The sequence below is a fragment of the Triturus cristatus genome, chromosome 6 (assembly GCF_964204655.1).
Source record: "Triturus cristatus chromosome 6, aTriCri1.1, whole genome shotgun sequence".
NCBI classification, from domain to species: domain Eukaryota; kingdom Metazoa; phylum Chordata; class Amphibia; order Caudata; family Salamandridae; genus Triturus; species Triturus cristatus.
In genome coordinates this window covers 1,938,316,390-1,938,332,281 of record NC_140589.1, presented here as the reverse complement: position 1 = coordinate 1,938,332,281, position 15,892 = coordinate 1,938,316,390, and positions in this window count along the sequence as shown.

Below are 15,892 nucleotides of genomic sequence, written 5' to 3'. Positions count from 1 at the left end.
TAGTAGATTTACCATCTAGTAAAGGGTTTGATACTATATTGGTGTGTGTAGATGCTTTTACTAAAATGGCCCACTTTATACCTCTAAAAGGGGTTCCCACGGCGGCAACTTTGGCACATACTTTTAGTCAGAACATAGTTCGAGCCCATGGAATACCAAAGGTGTTGATATCAGACAGGGGTTCCCAATTCTTATCCCATTTCTGGAAGGCCTTTACAAAGAAATTGAGTATAGACTCCAGGTACACCACTAGTTATCACCCAGAAACTGATGGCCAAACTGAGCGAACCAATCAGGAATTAGAGCAATACCTAAGATTGTGTTTGTTAGAGCAGGAGGGTAATTGGCCGGATTATCTGTGGGCTGCTGAGTTTGCGCATAACAATGCAAAAAATATGTCCACCGGTTACTCACCTTTTTACCTGAACACCGGAAGGCATCCCTGAACACCGGAAGGATGTAGACGTACCAGCAGTAACTGATTTAGTAGAACACCTGACACGAGTACATAAATTAGCCACTGAAAATTTAACCAAGGCAAAGGAAAGTTACAAATTTTATGCAGATAAGAAAAGGAGAAAGGAACCAGATTTACAGGCAGGGGATAAGGTATGGTTAAACACGAAGAATCTTAGACTTAAAGGTGTAAGAAAGCTGCAGCCAAGATTTGTAGGCCCTTACCAGGTAAAGAAAAAACTAAGTGCAGTAAATTATCAGTTGCTATTGCCTAAAGGTTTACGGGTTCATCCCGTGTTTCATGTCACATTATTAAAGAAGGTTTCAAAGGATCTACGAATTTAAAAAAAAAAAAAACCAATCCAAACTGAGAAAGGAGAGGAATTTGAGGTACACCAATTATTAGATGCTAAGGTACGAAAGGGACGACTGTATTATTTGTTGGATTGGAAGAACTATGGGCCAGAGGAAAGATCTTGGGAACTATCTTCAAATGTACATGCCCCTAGAATAATTAAGGAGTTTCATAGAAGATTTCCTAATAAGCCCAAGCAGGGAGGAAGCTCTTTGAGGGGGGGTACTGTCAGGACTGTCAGGCCAAAGGTAATAATTAATCCTTTTGGAAGGGCTAAAGTCTTAAAAACTAACAACCAAAGGAAGAGGCGCTGCACCCTGAGCCTAGCTGAAGATCGAACTGAATCCAAGATGGCCGCTGGTACTGGAACTATGGAGCCGCAGGTTAGCGCTCTTGCGTTCCTTAACAATCATGAAGATCCAGGTGTTGGGGCGTTGCCGCGGTGCACTTCACTGAGCACCTGAGGAGAGGAGGTCGTTTTAGAAACGCGTCGCGAAGTTAGTCAGGGAAATAAACTTCGTCGCGCTAACCAAAGAATTCGAGCATTTATTTTGGAGCTGAGGAGAGAAGCTAAATAGTAAGACTGTTCTAATTTTTTTTTTTTACAAACGTTTCCGAGTATTTACTTGAAGCGTGCTTTTTTCAGTCAAGCACATACACGTAGAAGTTACCTCCTGCCAGGTCGAGCAGCATTATTTTAGTTAAGACTAATAAGCAGCGAGTCTAGAGACAGCGCATTGTACATATTATTAACCACGCACACTAATGTAGACATTAGCCAATTCAGTTAGCAACAGTCGTTGGCGGAGTGGCATACAAATTGAGTAGAAAGAAACGTTACAAGAAAATAGAGAGTAGTAACTCACCTTCACCGAATCCAGTTGAGGCGCTCCTCCAGAGTCAGTGGGTGAAGAGAGTAGCAAAAGGAAAATAATTAGACACACTTGAGAGCAGCATAATAGAGTGTAAATAAGAGTAGTACTCACCTTCGCAGAATCCAGTTGAGGCGCTCTTCCAGAGTCAGTGGGTGAGGAAGCTGAAAGAAATAAAAGAATAATTAGAAGAGTAGAGTAGAAGAAAAAACTAATATAATTAATTATTTTAGTTACAGCACCACAGAAGAGACTACACAAAAGAGAGTAGTAAAAAGAAGAGAAGCATTGGTCACTTACAGACAGGGTAGGTACACCGAAGAAGAATTCACATTAACGTAGAACAACAAGGTTCAAGACAGAAGGAAATAACTAATTTAAAAATGTCTTTTACAGTACACCTACACCTGTCCAGTCCTTAAGAAGATACAAGGGCGCCAATATTGAAGAACAAGGAAGACGTAGAGTGACTGTCTCTTCTCTGTCCCATCCCCTTTCCCCTCCTTGGATTTCCTTGGTGTACTCGCTTATATTATAATAGCGCGTGACGCTGGGAAAGCTAGGAGAGGCAATGGGAACTTGCGACATTCTGCTCCCGTGCGTGAGGAAGGAGCACCAGAACTTGACAGAGTGAAGTGCCCACGTTTTATTTCGCACCTGCATGGGCTCTTTGAATATCAGGTAATGCCTTATGGCTTATGCAATGCCCCAGCTGCTTTTCAACATTTCATCAATGATGTGTTGAGAGAATTCATTGACAGGAATGCCATTGTGTACATAGATGATATCCTCATCTACTCAAACACCGTAGAAGAACACGAAGAACACGTTAAGAAGGTCCTGCAGAAACTGCGGGAGAACAGTTTATTTGTCAAATTAGAGAAATATGCTTTTAGCGTTTCCTCTGTGGAGTTTTTGGGTTTTGTGCTAGCCCCGAGTGGAGTGACCATGGATGAAAACAAGATCAAGGCAGTGTTGGAATGGGAGTCTCCTAAATCAGTGAAGGAAATCCAAAGTTTCATAGGATTCGCACATTTTTATAGGAGGTTCATTCCCAATTTTTCTCAGAAATTGATTCCTATGAAAAGATTACTCAAGAAGGGTGTCAGGTTTGAATGGACTAAGGAAGCTGAAGCATCATTTAACCAACTAAAGAAGGATTTCACCACGGCACCAATATTACTCCATCCAAATCCATCAGAGCCATTTTTTGTAGAAACTGATGCCTCCAATTGGGCCTTGGGAGGAGTGTTATCCCAAAGACACAAAACCACTGGACAACTGCATTACTGAGAAGGAGTTGTTAGCCATCAAAGATGCGTTCAAGGAGTGGAGACACTATTTGATGGGGGCAAGGCATGTGGTGACTGTCTATACTGACCATAGAAATGTAAAATTTTTGAAGTCAGCCAGAACCTTAACTCCTAGACAATTACGTTGGTCACTGTATTTCGCCGATTATGACTTTGTCATTACCTATCGTCCTGGTTCGCAAAATGGTAAGGCTGATGCCTTGTCCAGAAGGGGAACTGAAGGAGTCTTAGAAGAAGTCAAGGCCCAGACAATTTTACCTGCTGATAAGGTGATTGGAGCAGTGTTGCGAGAGTCGCAGGAAGAACGAAATCAGATCGTGATGTCTTCGGCTGAAATGGAAAAATGGGCAGAAGAAGATCCTGGGCGAGAGATTCGAGGAGGATTACCGTATCATCATGGAGCTCTTTACCTGCCAACACCAGAAATGCAGCAAAAGGCCTTGAAGGAAAGTCATGATGACATATTGGCTGGGCATAAGGGCATTGCGAAGACGGAAGATCTAGTGAGGCGATGTTTTTGGTGGCCAAGTATGATTAAGGATGTACGACATTATGTAACCACTTGTGAGGTCTGCGCTAGGGGGAAGTCAGAACAGCAAGCTCCCAAGGGGTTATTGCAACCCCTGCCCACTCCACCTTATCCATGGCACACCATAACCTTAGATTTGATAGTAGATTTACCATCTAGTAAAGGGGTTGATACTATATTGGTGTGTGTAGATGCTTTTACTAAAATGGCCCACTTTATACCTCTAAAAGGGGTTCCCACGGTGGCAACTTTGGCACATACTTTTAGTCAGAACATAGTTCGAGCCCATGGAATACCAAAGGTGTTGATATCAGACAGGGGTTCCCAATTCTTATCCCATTTCTGGAAGGCCTTTACAAAGAAATTGAGTATAGACTCCAGGTACACCACTAGTTATCACCCATAAACTGATGGCCAAACTGAGCGAACCAATCAGGAATTAGAGCAATACCTAAGATTGTGTTTGTTAGAGCAGGAGGGCGATTGGCCGGATTATCTGTGGGCTGCTGAGTTTGCGCATAACAATGCAAAAAATATGTCCACCGGTTACTCACCTTTTTACCTGAACACCGGAAGGCATCCCCATCAATCCCTAAATTTCCAGGATGTAGACGTACCAGCAGTAACTGATTTAGTAGAACACCTGACACGAGTACATAAATTAGCCACTGAAAATTTAACCAAGGCAAAGGAAAGTTACAAATTTTATGCAGATAAGAAAAGGAGAACGGAACCAGATTTACAGGCAGGGGATAAGGTATGGTTAAACACAAAGAATCTTAGACTTAAAGGTGTAAGAAAGCTGCAGCCAAGATTTGTAGGCCCTTACCAGGTAAAGAAAAAACTAGGTGCAGTAAATTATCAGTTGCAATTGCCTAAAGGTTTACGGGTTCATCCCGTGTTTCATGTCTCATTATTAAAGAAGGTTTTAAAGGATCTACGAATTAAAAAAAAAACAAAACCAATCCAAACTGAGAATGGAGAGGAATTTGAGGTACACCAAGTATTAGATGCTAAGGTACGAAAGGGACGACTGTATTATTTGTTGGATTGAAAGAACTATGGGCCAGAGGAAAGATCTTGGGAACTATCTTCAAATGTACATGCCCCTAGATTAATTAAGGAGTTTCATAGAAGATGTCCTAATAAGCCCAAGCAGGGAGAAAGCTCTTTGAGGGGGGGTACTGTCAGGACTGTCAGGCCAAAGGTAATAATTAAGCCTTTTGGAAGGGCTAAAGTCTTAAAAACTAACAACCAAAGGAAGAGGCGCTGCACCCTGAGCCTAGCTGAAGATCGAACTGAATCCAAGATGGCCGCTGGTACTGGAACTATGGAGCCACAGGTTAGCGCTCTAGCGTTCCTTAACAATCATGAAGATCCAGGTGTTGGGTCGTTGCCGCGGTGCACTTCACTGAGCACCTGAGGAGAGGAGGTTGTTTTACAAACGCGTCGCGAAGTTAGTCAGGGAAATAAACTTCGTCGCGCTAACCAAAGAATTCGAGCATTTGTTTTGGAGCTGAGGAGGGAAGCTAAATAGTAAGACTGTTCTAATTTTGTTTTTTTACAAACGTTTCCCAGTATTTACTTGAAGCGTGCTTTTTTCAGTCAAGCACATACACGTAGAAGTTACCTCAAGCCAGGTCGAGCAGCATTATTTTAGTTAAGACTAATAAGCAGCGAGTCTAGAGACAGCGCATTGAGTGTAAATAAGAGTAGTACTCACCTTCGCAGAATCCAATTGAGGCACTCTTCCAGAGTCAGTGGGTGAGGAGGCTGAAAGAAATAAAAGAATAATTAGAAGAGTAGAGTAGAAGACAAAACTAATATCATTAATTATTTTAGTTACAGCACCACAGAAGACACTACACAAAAGAGAGTAGGAAAAAGAAGAGAAGCATTGGTCACTTACAGACAGGGTAGGCACACCGAAGAAGAATTCACATTAACGTAGAACAACAAGGTTCAAGACAGAAGAAAATAACTAATGTAAAAATGTCTTTTACAGTACACCTACACCTGTCCAGTCCTTAAGAAGATAGAAGGGCGCCAATATTGAAGAACAAGGAAGACGTAGAGTGACTGTCTCTTCTCTGTCCCATCCCCTTTACCCCCCTTGGATTTCCTTGGTGTACTCGCTTATATTATAACAGCGCGTGACGCTTGGAAAGCTAGGAGAGGCATTGGGAACTTGCGACATTCTGCTCCCGTGCGTGAGGAAGGAGCACCAGAACTTGACATAGATACAGGAGACAGCTTACCTGTGAGGCACAAGGCTTACAGAGTAACTGACAGCGTCAGGGCCTGCATCAAAGAGGAGGTCTCAAAGATGCTTGCTCTTGGGGTGGTTGAGTCCTCCAGCAGTCCTTGGGCCAGCCCAGTGGTCTTGGTCCCGAAGGCTGCAGCGCCGGTAGCCACACCCGAACTCCGGTTCTCTGTGGACTACAGAGGACTCAATTTAGTCACCAAGACTGACGCGCACCCCATCCCCAGAGCTGATGTACTCATTGATTCTTTAGGGGCTGTCCGGTACCTCAGCACGTTTGACTTGACGCCTGGGCACTGGCAGATCGCCTTGACTGATGGTGCCAAAGAGAGGTCAGCATTCTCCACACCAGATGGGCATTACCAGTTACGGGTTATGCCATTCGGGATGAAGAATGCCCCTGCCACCTTTCAGAGATTGGTCAACCAGGTGTTGGTTGGGCTGGATGAGTTCAGCGCCGCCTACCTGGATGACATCGCAGTGTTCAGTATCACATGGGAAGAACACCTGCGCCACCTCTTGGAAGTGTTGATGGCACTGCGCAAGGCAGGCCTAACGATCAAGGCAAGCAAGTGTAAGATCGGGCAGGGTTCAGTGGTGTACTTGGGACACCAAGTTGGGAGCGGCCAGGTGGCGCCCCTACAGCCCAAGATTGAGACCATCCTGGCTTGGGAACCCCCCAAAACCCAGACAGAGGTGAGAGCCTTTTTACGACTCACAGGGCACTACAGGAGGTTTGTCAAGGGATATGGCAACATTGTTGCGCCCTTGACAGAGCTGACTTACAAGAAGCAGCCAAAGAAAGTGATCTGGACTGACACCTGTCAGAAAGCATTTGACACCCTGAAGACTGCCATGTGTACGGCGCCCGTGCTCCTGACACCCGACTTCTCCAAAGAGTTCCTTGTACAGACAGACGCTTCAGAGCATGGTGTAGGGGAGGTTCTTTCACAGGTGACTGAGGAGGGCTTTGACCAACCTGTAGCCTTCATCAGTAGGATGTTACTTCCCCGGGAACAAAGGTGGAGTGCTATTGAGCTGGAAGCATTTGCTGTGGTCTGGGCGCTGAAGAAGCTAAGGCCCTACCTGTTTGGGACTCACTTCCGGGTTCAGACAGACCACAGGCCCCTTAGATGGTTGATGCAAATGAGGGATGAGAATCCAAAGCTGTTGAGGTGGTCCATTTCCCTACAGGGTATGGACTTCACGGTGGAACATCGCCCTGGCACAGATCACGCCAATGCTGACGGTCTGTCCATATTTTACCGCCTTAGTGATGAGAACTCCCTGGGGTAGGGTCGTTCTCTCCACATTTCAGCTGGAGGGGACACGTGTTAGACCTGGCACCTTGGCGTGGGTCTCCCTTCCACTTTTTGTTGCTGTTGCCTCATGTGTTTTCCTGGTGTTAGCTGCTCAGAGCACTGTGCCACTGCCAATCAGTGCCACAGTGCAAGTGCTCCCTGTATAAAGTGTATACATTGATTGGATTCCATGATTGGTTTATTTGGTTTACTGTCAGGCCCCAGTAAAGTGCACCAGGAGTGCCCAGGGCTTGTAAATCCAAATGCTGCTAGTGGGCCTGCAGCACTGGTTGTGCCACCCACAGAAGCAGCCTTGTAAAATGGGTCTAGGTCTGCCATTGCAGAACCTGCATGCAGTCTGGTACTGTCATGCTGACTGGGCAAGGGCACCCCCTTGCCAGTCCCTAAACCTTCCCTTAACTTCATATTAGTCACCCCTATGGTAGGCCCACGGGCAGGGTGCATTGTAAGTGTAAGGTAGAACAAGCCCTGATGTGTGTGGCATGTCCTAATAGTGAATTACAGCCATTTTCGTTTTTCACTATTGTAAGGCTACCTGTTCTCATAGGCCAGAATGGGCTGCTGGAATTATTACACTCTATAATCCTAGCAGACTCAGGGAACATGGTAGAAAGTCGAGTTTGATATGCCTGAACTCAGAATAATAAAATACATCTTTTAGAAAAGTTTATTTTAATGTTCTGTGTTTGCAAACACAACTTTTAGAAAATTGGTATTTGCTTGCCTAACCATTTCAGCCCGCCTCTGCTCTGATGTGTATCTGCTGTCTGGCTTGTGTGAGTGACAGGGCTGGGGAATTCCAGGAGACAGTCTGGGCAGCCAGGTGGGGAATAGAAAGATTACACCAGGATGGGTGGGAGGAGTGCCCCTTGACTCTGAATAGGGCTGTGCTCTGCCACCACAATGCTAGCCCCACCTCCTGTGGAGCGTTTGATGTCTCTGCCCTGCACACTGAAAAGACAAGCCAAAGTCACCACAACAAAGTGCTCAAGAACTGGACTGAACAAGGCAAAGACCCCTGGCCTCAAAGAACAAAAGAAATGCAGTATAAAGATAGGAGCCCTGCTCCTAAGAAATCAGATCCTGCTTGAACCACGAAGAACCTCTGCCTGACTAGAAGGACCTGGGAAAGCTGAAGGAGGAGTACTGTCCCTGACCTGGGGGATTGGCCTGCAGTGGGTGCCTTACTGAGAAAGGAGAGGTAAAGACGGAAAGAGACTATGCAGAACTTGTGCTTCAACCTAATCTCCATGGGCTTGTGGGTGAGCTTGCCCCCTGAACGGAGTCCCAGGAATATTGGATCCCTCCTGCCTCAAGAGCCGCTGAACATTGCCTCAAAACTTGCCCTGCCGCTGGAGCCGCGATCAAAGTGCGACTCGAAACCCTGTTGGCTCTGCAGCCGTGTCCGTGGCCGCCCCGCACCGTGTGGCTCCGCTCTGTACGAGCCATAACCCGCACTGTCCACTGCCGGGCCGCCTACACCCTGCTGCACCCTCCCCCCGTGAGCCGCACTGCTCGTCTCGCCGCCCCTGCCGCTGGCAGTTAAGGACCAGAGCACCCCGCAAGAAGAATCCGCCCCGTACGCCAAAGCGTACCGGCTCCCCTGGCACCGCACTCCAGGACCCGAACCCACAGCCGCGCACCGAAGGGTACGGCTCGTACGCTCGAAGCTTACCGGCCGCCCCATACTGAGCCGCTGGGTTCGGATTGTCATCCCCGCTCCAAGGCACGACGCGCATCCTGCGCCACACAGTGAAGCCGCTACAACCCGGACCATCCGCTTCGCCCTGCAGCCCCGCCCAGACGCCCCGAACCGAGGTAACTACCCGAGCCAGGCCCGCACCGGAGGAGAGCCAACGCACGCTCCTGGGACACCTTCACCTGCGGCATCATCCGCGTCGACCCCTACGAACTTCAAAGGTACTGTGAGAGTCGCCCCTGACTGTGTGCGCATCGGACTCGCGAGTCCGCGACGTTTAGCTAACTCTTTTTTTTAATACGATCTTCCCCAAAAAGAACCGCACAGTCAGCACGAAGCGCACGGGACATAAAGATACGCATTTTTGTAACAAGGAACGCTCTTTCCTAAGATAGTATTGTGGCCTCTTTTTAAAAACGTTATTTGGGTCTTGTGCTAAGCCTTTTATATAAAGAATACTTATTTTTATACAAACCCTGGTGTGGTGTTTTCACTGAGTTGCTGTGTGTATTTACAAATGCTTAACCCATAACGCTCTGAGATTAGCCTTGTCTGCTCGCGCCACGCAACCTAGAGGGTGAGCAGGGGTTATTTTAAAGAGTAAGTCCCTTGCCCTGACGAGAGGAGAGGGTCCCTGCTTGTCACAAGTACTTACCTGTGCCAACCAGAGACCCCCAATTCTAACAGTTTTATATAAAAAATAAGTATTCTTTATATAGACTTATCACAAGACCACAAATGACAAAAATCCACAATACTGTACTTTAAAATGGTAGAAATATCTTAGTTCTCTTAAGATGGTAAATGCGACGCTTATGTTCAATGTACCTTTGGATGTGTAACGCTATACAACAAAAGTGTTGCAGGGAAGGTGATGTGTCGGTTCCTCACACGCAAGAACAATGATGCGTCGGTTCCCTTCTGCTGCATAGGGGATGATGATGCGTCGGTTTCTTACTGCGCTACCGTGGCGATGGGACCAGCAGCGCCGTGATGCGATGAAGATCCGGTGCAATGAAACAAAATGGCGTCGTCTTCTTGATGTGACAACGTTTGCACACCCTACGGCCGTGCGGCGGCTCAACGAATCTTCTGAGCCGCGACAGGCCCTGCGTCACGCTTCTCCGGTGATGCGACGGCGTCTGCTGTGATGGCGACACTCTTCTCTGGTGATACGATGTGACAGCGGCAGCGGCGGCACGCTTCCTCAGCGAGGCAACGACAACTGCTGAGGCGGTGACACGCTTCTCTGGTGATGCAACCGCGTCTGCTGCGACGGCGACACTCTTCTCCGGTGATGCGAGGCGCTTTCAATGATGCAATGGCGGCAGCGGTAGCGCGCTTTCTCGGTGATGCGACGACAACTGCTTCAGCGTCAACACGCTTCTTCATCTTGAGTCGTACTTCCAGCTCCAAGCGACACGCAGTCTCTCAGAAGGCCCAGCTCAACAGCAGGCACTTCAATTTCCAGCAAGGAAATGCAGGGGAGCTGGTTGGTGAAGTCTGTTGTCCCTGAGACTTCAGCAGGAGGCAAGCTCAATCTTCAAGCCCTTGGAGTTCCTTTACAAGTTGATGAAATTAGCACAAAGTTCCTTTCTCCTTTCTTTGGCAGTCGGGCAACCACTGCAGGCCAATCCCCCAAACAGCACTCAGCTTAGGGATAGTCTCTTTCTCAGTTTCTCTGGTTCCTCTCCTCAGCAAAGGTTCTTGTTTCCCAAAATTGATCTAAAATTCTGGGGTCTGGGTCCCCCCTTTTATACTCATATTCTCTTTGTTCTCTGAAGGCAGAGAGGCCTTTGCCTAGTCCAAACCAGTTCTGGTCAGTCCTGGAGCACTTTGTTTACATGACTCCTTCTTTTCTTTGACAGTGTGGGCCAGGCACATCCGACGCACCACAGGAGGTGGAGCCAGCATTGTGGAGGGAAGGCACAGCCCTATTCAGACCTAGGTGCAACTCCTCCCACCACTCTCCATGTAGATCTCTCTATTCAGCCTTGTGCTGACTCACCCTGTCTCTTGGAATCCCCCAGCCCCTGTCACTCAAACTCCAGACAACGAATACACAACCTATCAGAGGCAGGCATGGATAGTTAGGCAAGAAAACAAGTACTTTCTATAAGTGGTATTTTCAAACACAGAATGTTAAAACCAACTTCACTAAAAGATGTATTTTATCATTCTGAGTTCAGGCATACTAAACTCGAATTTCTACCATGTTCCCTGGGTCAGTTAGGATTATAAGATGTTATAATCAAACTGCCCATTCTGGCCTATGGGGAACAGTTATCCTTGCAATAGTGAAAAACGAAAATGGCTGTAATTCACTATCAGGACATGCCACACACACCAGGGCATGTCCTACCTTATACTTACAATGCACCCTGCCCTTGGGCCTACCTTAGGGGTGTCTGATATGAAGAAAAGGGAAGGTTTAGGGACTGGCAAGTGGGTGCACTTGGCCAGTCAACATGGCAGTACCAGACTGCACATAGGCTCTGCAATGGCAGGCCCGAGACACACTTTACAGGCTGCTTCTGTGGGTGGTAGAACCAGTGCTGCAAGCCCACCAACAACATTTGGCTTACCAGCCCTAGGCACACTCAGTGCACTGTACTTAGGTCTGACAGGTAAACCAAACCAGCCAATCATGGAGTCACTAATCCATACATCAATTTACCATAGGGAGACCTTGCACTGATGCAACAGCAACAAATAGAAGAGAAACCCACTCCAATGGTGACAGGTCTAACACGTTTCCCCTCCAGCTGAAATGTGGGGAGAACTACTCTACCTCCTGGGAGTTCTCATAACTAAGGCGGAAAAATCTGGACAGACCATCAGCATTGGCGTGCTCTGTACCAGGGCGGTTTCCACTGTGAAATCCATCCCCTGTAGGGAAATGGACCACCTCAACAGCTTTGGATTCTCACCCCTCAACTGCATCAACCATCTGAGGGGCCTGTGGTCTGTCTGAACCCGGAAGTGAGTCCCAAACAAGTATGGTCTAAGCTTCTTCAGTGCCCAGACCACAGCAAATGCCTCACGCTCAATTGCACTCCACCTCTGTTCCTGTGGAAGTAACCTCCCACTGATGAAGGCTATAGGTTGATCTAGGCCCTCCTCATTTATCTGTGACAAAACAGCCCCCACACCATGCTCTGAAGCGCCTGTTTGAATGATAAACTCTTTTGAGAAGTTGGGTGCCAGGAGCACGGGCGCCGTGCGCATGGCAGTCTTCAGGGTATCAAAAGCTTTCTGACAGGTGTCAGTCCAAATCACTTTCTTGGGCTGCTTCCTGGAAGTCAGGACTGTAAAGGGGGCAACGATGCTGCCATACCCCTTCACAAACCCCCTGTAATACCCAGTGAATCCTAAAAAGGTTCTCACCTCTGTCTGGGTCTTGGGGGATTCCCAAACCACAATGGTCTCAAACTTGGGCTGTAGGGGTGCCACCTGGCCGCTCCCAACTTGGTGTCCCAAGTACACCACGGAACCCTGCCCGATCTGGCACTTACTTGCCTTCATCATGAGGCCTGCTCTCTGCAGTGCCATCAACACTTCCCAGAGGTTGCGCAGATGTTCTTCCCAACTGGCACTGAACACTGCAATGTCATCCAGGTAGGCGACACTGAACTCTTCCAGTCCAGCCAACATCTGGTTGACCAACCTCTGAAAGGTGACAGGGGCATTCTTCAGGCCAAAGGGCATAACCCGAAACTGGTAGTGCCCATCTGATGTGGAGAATGCTGACCTCTCTCTTGCCCCATCAGTCAAGGCGATCTGCCAGTACCCAGACGTTAGATCAAACGTGCTGAGTTACCGGGCAGCTCCTAACCAATCGATGAGCTCATCAGCTCTGGGGATGGGGTGCGCGTCAGTCCTCGTGACTGAATTGTGCCCTTGGTAGTCCACACAGAACCGGAGTTCTGGCGTGGCACCCTGTGTGGCAGCCTTCGGGACCAAGACCACCGGGCTGGCCCAAGAAGGACTGTTAGAGAACTCAATTACCGCTAATGCAAGCATCTTGGAGACCTCCTCCTTGATGCAAGCTCTCACCCTGTCAGTCTCCCTGTAAGTTTTGTACTTAACAGGAGGACTGTCTCCAGTGTCCACATCATGGACGCAGCAATCAGTGACACTGGGAATCAGGGAGAACAGATCAGAAAACTGTCCCAGCAACTGGTGATAGTCATTCTGTTGCTCAGGGGTCAGGGTGGAAGAGAGGTTCACACCATCCACTGACCTATCTTGCTCTGTCGCCGACACGAGGTCAGGAAGAGGCTCAGTCTCCTCCTCCATTCCAGAATCTGTCGCTAAGAGCATGCCCACTTCGGACCTCTCCAAGTGGGGCTTCAGGCGGTTGACATGCAGGACCCGCAAGGGGTTCCTGGGAGACCTCAAGTCCACCAAGTAGGTAACAGGATGTTTGCGCTATACCACCTCAAATGGTCCAGTCCACTTAACCTGGAGCCCACAGGGCTCCACTGGAGCCATGACCCACACTTTCTGACCAGGCTGAAGCTCAACCAGAGTGGCATTCTGGTCGTACCACCGCTTTATCTCCTCCTGGCTGGCTTCCAGATTCGCCTCAGCGAGTTGTCTGAAACGCCTAGTCTGGTTCCTGAAGGCCAGCATGTAGCTATATACATCCTGGGGAGGTTTCCTGGGAGATTGCTCCCAGCCTTCCTTGACCAGACTCAGAGGTCCTCTCACTGGGTGACCATAGAGAAGCTCAAAGGGGCTAAATCCTAGAGATTTCTGTGGCACCTCACGGTATTCAAAGAGAAGGCATGGTAAGAGGACGTCCCACTTACGACTCATAGGTTCCTCAAGACCCATAATCATGCCTTTTAGGGTCCGGTTGAATCTCTCAACCAGCCCATTTCCTTGGGGGTATTAAGGAGTGGTGAACTTATAAGTTACCTCACACTCCTGCCACAGGGACTTAATATACTTGGAAATGAAGTTTGTACCTTGGTCACACACCCCCTCTCTAGGGAACCCCACACGGGAGAAAATTCCCATCATTGCCCATCCCACCATGGGGGCAGTCACTGTCCTGAGAGGTATGGCTTCCAGGTACCGGGTGGCATTGTTCACAAAGACCAGGATGAACCTGTTGCCCATGGCTATCTAGGGGTCCAGTGGCCCCACAATGTCAATACCCACCCGTCCATAGGGGGTGCTGACCACAGGGAATGGCTAGAGAGGAGCCTTTTGCTTCCTCCCACTTGCCTGGCAAGTCTGACCGGTCCTGCAATGAGTGTCTGAACTCTTGTGCATTTGGGGCCAATAAAAGTGGGTGACATGCCTCTCAAAGGTCTTGTCCTGCCCCAAATGTCCTGCTAAAGGCACATCATGAGCAAGCCCCAGTAGGAAGGCTCTGAAGCGCTGGTGTACCACCAGCACACGGGCTGACCCAGGCTTATCAACCTTAGGTTCACTATACAGGAGACCATTCTCCCAGTAAATCCAATATGATCCAGACTGATCACCTGCTGCCTGGTTTGCAACCTGCTGCCGCAAACCCCCAAGAGATGGGCACTCCTGCTCTTCGCAGAACTCTTCCCCTTGAGGGTCCTCCTTCCTGCTGCCAATGGGTCAGCTCAGGCAGGTCCCCCAGTTCAGCTACCTGCTCCCCAGTAGGCTCCAGGGCATCCCCCTCAAGGTCTGCCTCCTCCTGGACCATGGGAACTTCAAGGGCTGGTTTCCCACACCCCTGCCTCTTCTCTTTAAGGCAGGCACCTGGGCCTCCCTCTCAGGCTCCAGGTCCTCTTGAGCACCCTTACTGGCTGCCATGGACCGTGTGGTCACACACGCCCACTCAGGCAAGCCCAACATCTGCAAATGAGCACTTCGCTCTACCTTAGCCCAAGGGGAGCTCTCCAAATTGTTTCCCAACAAACAGTCAACAGGCATGGCTGGCTTAACAGCTGCTTGAAGAGTACCAGAGACCCCACCCCCCACTCAAAGGGAACCTGAGCCACCTTGCAGTGGCTCTCTGTGTTGTCAGCGGCAACAACTGTGTAAAATGCATTGGGGACCACCTGCTCTTCAGTCACCAGGTGGCACTTGACAGCTGTCACACTGGCTCCTGTGTCTCTCAGAGCCTCCACTCGATGGCCAGTGATGGTCACCCACTGCCTGTACTTTTTTGTGTTATCACGCATTTGGGTCCTGGGGTCCATCTCAAAGTCTCCTAAAGAGACAAGGGACTGCTCTGCGGGACCACACTCACCTTGGGCATCCATCTCCTCCCCCAGGACTACACTCGCCATCTGCCGGGGTGGTGCACCAGTGGGTGCTGTCTTTCCAAACTGTGGGTATGTGGGATCAATAGACTTAGGGCCCTCTTCACCACACTTGAAGCTCCTCAGGGGTCCCCTAGGAACAGGTTTACCTGTCGGGGCCCGGGCGTCGTCACAGGGGGCGGATGGGAACCTTTCCCTTGGTTCCCTTGGGGATTACTTTGGGGCCCTTTCTGGAACTCCCTCTGTTTACCCTTGTCCCCCCACTCTTCTGCTGTGGACCCGGCCCACTCTTGACGGAGTCTCCCATGTGACCCTTGTGGACCGGGGTGCTCACCTAGCAGTCCGCCTCCTCAGCAAGCTTCCTAGGGTTAGTCAGCCTGCTTTCAATCAGGTGCTGGCGTAGCTCTGGAAAACAATTACTTGACAAATGCTCCCATGCAATTAAATCAAAGAGCGCCTCAAAATCATTCACTTTGCTAACCTTCACCCAACCATCAAATGCTCTGCAAAAGAAAGTTACATACTCTGCCCATGTGCTTGACTCCATCTTTTTGCAATTCCTAAATCTCTGTCTATACAGTTCAGGAGTCAACCCATACCTGGACATCAATGCTTCTTTCATGTGGCTATAAGAATTATGGACTTCAGAGGGTAAGTCTAACAAGGTATCCCGCCCCTCACTAAGGAACCGCCCCCACAACCCCGCTCCCCAATCCTTCTCAGGGACCCGGTGGGATGGCATAGCTACCTCATAGGCCTAGAACCACTGCCCAATATCATCATTCTTATAAAATTCTCTAACCACATCCTTAGGTATATACACTCTTGCTTC